Genomic DNA, 4,417 nt, shown 5'->3' with positions numbered 1-4,417 from the left:
GTGGCGATGGCAGGTGAGGTTTTGGGTTGTGGCCCTTCACGCCTTTCGTCATATGCCAGTTCTTGGATATGGGACTCTGCTCTGCTCAGCAGTGGGGAGGCTGAGATATGTTTCTCTTTTCTTGGCTCTTGTTTCAGCTCATAAGCATCTTTGAGTTCTTTTCTGACCATGTAGAGCTCATCGTTTGTATCGTCTAGTTGTTGGGTCAGATTTCAGTTCTGTACCTTTCAAGGTGGCCTTCCAAGGTACTAATTTCAGCATTCATGTCTCCGATGTTATTCTTGGCTTTCTCTAGTAGCTGTTCGGCATACTGGAGTCTGTTTATCAGGTCTTTCTGGGCAGCCTTTGCATGTTGTTGGTCGAGCTGAGCTGCTGCCAGGGCTGCTTGGAGCTTCTTAACTTGTTTCGTTGTTTCCTGCTCCCTCTCGTTGGGTGCTTTGAGTTGATCTTGAACTTTCACATCCAGCTTGTCTATGCGGCATTGAGCACTTGTCAACTCCTCTTGAAGGTGGGTGATGTGCTTGTAAAAATGTATTCCAATGATATGAAAATGAAAACAGATTTGAATGATATTGTTCCTGTGTCATTAAATGTTAAATAGTTGTGGTATGTACTCCTCCTTGGTGTGAAGAGGTCTTTAAACTGCTTACAACAATCCTGCTAGCATGTAATCATGATTAAAATAATTCATATTAATATAGCTTTGTAACGTTCGGCCTTATCGCCCAAATTATATGGATTTAAAATGGGGTCAGATTCAACTGTGAGGTCAAATAAGGGTTTTAAAAAGATGAGACAATGACAAATGTAGAATGAATAAATAGTGTATTTTAAACAACACAATAAAACTAGAAATCCTAGGCTGTTAAAAGCACAGAGTCTTTCAGTTCCATACCATTAAAACAGTCCTTAAGAAATCCAGCGTGTTGTAAGTTCCAATGTAAAAGTGTCAACCGATGTATATACAATCCAAAGAAGTGATAATCCAATAAAAGTGAGATGCTGGAATGGCAAGTCCTTAAAAACAACTTCTCAATACAGCGAGTTTAGTGATTTGGTCCGTGACCCTGATTGTTTGTCATGCTGCCTCCTTTATACTGCTCAGTTCCTATTTCCTGTCATGTGATGAGTCACATGACAGGCAGACCCTTGTCATGAGTCACTTAAAGAGTCACTTAAAGACATATACACATTAAAATGGTTAAGAGGTATAAAATGGCAACATAAGACAACATAAAACCGATTAAAACTCAAATATACATAAAAGTATTATAGTATATTGAGCAGGTTAAAACATGTGCCCTGTGTGACAGTGTCATAGCTTGAAGATACAGCTTTTTCTTTCCTCTCATTTTGTTAAACTTAAACACAAAATGCTGCATTTCTCTGCCTGTTTCTCTTCATCTTAGTCCTTTACTCCCTCCACTCACTCACACATTCTCTTTTGCTCTGTTGTAAGGTAGAAACAGGGCAGTTGCATGATGGCCTTTTTCAGTTTTGTCAACTGAACGGCTAATAGTGAGGGTCAGCAAGTTCTTGTCATGATCAGCCCTCTCCAAGTCAGGTTTGTAGAAAATTGTAATCAATATTTATTCATCTAACCCAAATCTTTTGGTGAATTAACTTAATTATATCTGTCTTAATTCATATGTTTAACCAGCAATAGTAATTAAACATGGGGTCAATAGACATCTTTTTGTTTTACAGCTGAAGAGCAAAAACACAAAGAAAAGCAGTCCTGTTGGGGATGAGGAATGAACATGGTCAAAGCAGCGATGAGGGACATGATGAACTGTTGTGAAAGCCGGAGGTTTGGACAGAGGTCAGATCCATCTTCGAAATACAATCGAAGAATTGGCACAGCAGCATTCAGGTGGCAGTAGGTTGTAGGGCTCACAGTCTGTAAATGTGTGTGTGTGTGTGTGTGTGTGTGTATATATATATATATATATTTTTTTTTTAGAATATGTATATTATTTATTTATTATGTTTATATTATTTATTATATTTATGTATATATTCATAATATTTATTTAGGCTATGTCTATGTTATGTATGATGTTATCCATCATACCTTTCCTTTATACCTTGTGAGAGTGAGCACTTTTACAATGTTTGTGGATTTAGAGCAGGTATCGCTGGATAATTGAGTGTGGTATACAGAGTAATGTGTCCATTGCCATGTATCTGTGTAGACATTTGACATGTTATTGTTTACAATACTCTGTTAAGGTAGCTGACTAACAGAACAGAAGTAGCATTCAGTATGTGATGAGTGTCAGTGTACTCGCAACGAAAAGCACTCCTTGTTTAACTTATGTTTTTAATGTTGTTTTAACAGAAATAAATGTGTTGCCCCAAGAAAAGACATCGCATCCTTCTTAAAAGTGTAACATATTTTGGCGAGCCAGCCAGGAGGAGGCGACAGAGTGACCAGCACCATTAACCTCCCAATAATCCTAATGAGACGAGCCTTCAGCGAGATGGACGCCAGTCAGATTCTGCGTGATCAAGTGAGTGTAGCTGTGTGAAGTCAGTTTCAGACTAGGCAGTGACCCCACCACGATAAATGATTTACAAGTGCCAATACTAGTGTCGAGCGACCCAGCAGTTGCCAGTGACCCCATCATCGGCTACATCGTCATTGAGGCCATCATTAATAGAAACGAGGGAAAGACTAAAGGTGGAAAAAAACAGTTGGCACACAAAGTGAGTAAAGCCTTCGCAATAACAGTGAAAACTGCTCATTGTGTGGTCAAATTGATGCAGAGTGGTGATTCCAGAGACTGGTGTAGTTCGTACCGGCAGAAAAAGAGTGCCCGTACCAGCTAACCAAGTCACCACTGTCTACATAAGAGCACATGTGAGTTCACGAGCACAAGGCCAACACATGATCTTTTCACCTGACTTGCTTAATCCTCCACCAGAAGGCGTGTTCTACAATGATGTACTGGTGCAGATCCCAGAAAGGAGAGTGCCATACATACCCAACACTCTGTGACCAACACTACTGATCGCACCATCTGTCTGGACCGTCATAGAGTGATTGGACACCTGGAACCCATCAAGACCGTATACACAACACCTGTGCAAATGAAAGAAAATGAGACAACAGCTGAAACGAAAGACAGAACAGAGACAAATTCCAGCGAAGCAAGTAGCACACCACAGTCATATAATAAGCAGGCAAGTCAAGTCAAGTCACCTTTATTTATATAGCACTTTTAAAAATACAGATTGTGTCAAAGCAACTGAACAGCATTAATTAGGAAAATAGTGTGTCAATAATGCAAAATGACAATCGTAAACACTAATTTTTCAGTTAAAGACAGTTCATCATTGGATTCAGTGATGTCATCATCCAGCTCAGTTCAGTTTAAATAGTATCTTTGCAATCATTTGCAATCAAGTCAACGATAATCGCTGGAAATGAAGTGTCCCCAACTAAGCAAGCCAGAGGCGACAGCGGCAAGGAACCAAAACTCCATCGGTGACAGAATGGAGAAAAAACCTTGGGAGAAACCAGGCTCAGTCGGGGGGCCAGTTCTCCTCTGACCAGACGAAACCAGCAGTTCAATTCCAGGCTGCAGCAACGTCACATTGTGCAGAGGCCTCATCTGGTTCCTGTGGTCTTGTCCCGGTGGCCGTCTGAGACAAGGTCTTTACAGGGGATCTGTATCTGGGGCTCATCTAGTTGTCCTGGTCTCCACTGTCTTTCAGGGCTGTGGAGGTCCTTTCTAGGTGCTGATCCACCATCTGGTCTGAATACGTACTGGATCCGGGTGACTGCAGTGACCATCTGATCTGGATACAGACTGGATCTGGTGGCTACGGTAACCTCAGAATAAGAGAGAGACAGACTAATATTAGCATAGATGCCATTCTTTTAGTGATGTAGCAAGTACACCGGGTGTTATGAGAAGTGTTTCCGGTTCCGGTTGACCTAGTTAATGCAGCCTAAAAATTCTTTAATGGATTTTAATATTAGAAGCGTATTAGTGTGTTTTGTGTAAGCCAGGTTAAAGAGATGGGTCTTTAATCTAGATTTAAACCGCAAGAGTGTGTCTGCCTCCCAAACAATGTTAGGTAGGTTATTCCAGAGTTTGGGTGCTAAATGGTTAAGTCGAGTTTATTTGTACAGCGCATTTCACCATGCAAAGCAACTTTACAGCCAATTAAGTTTCTACAATATTTAGAGGTAGTTTATCGGTGGTGACTGTCTAGGTAGCCAGTGCAGAGACTGTAAAATTTGGGTAATATGATCATAATTTCTTGACCTGGTAAGGACTCTAACCACTGCATTTTGGACCACCTGTAGCTTGTTTATTGAAGATGCAGGACAACCAGCTAGCAGTGCATTACAATAGTCCAGTCTAGAGGTCATGAATGCATGAACTAGCTTTTCTGCATCAGAAAC

Source organism: Sinocyclocheilus grahami, unplaced genomic scaffold (assembly GCF_001515645.1).
Source record: "Sinocyclocheilus grahami isolate Dianchi unplaced genomic scaffold, SAMN03320097.WGS_v1.1 scaffold524.1, whole genome shotgun sequence".
NCBI classification, from domain to species: Eukaryota; Metazoa; Chordata; class Actinopteri; order Cypriniformes; family Cyprinidae; genus Sinocyclocheilus; species Sinocyclocheilus grahami.
Note: the sequence above shows the minus strand (reverse complement) of the source record.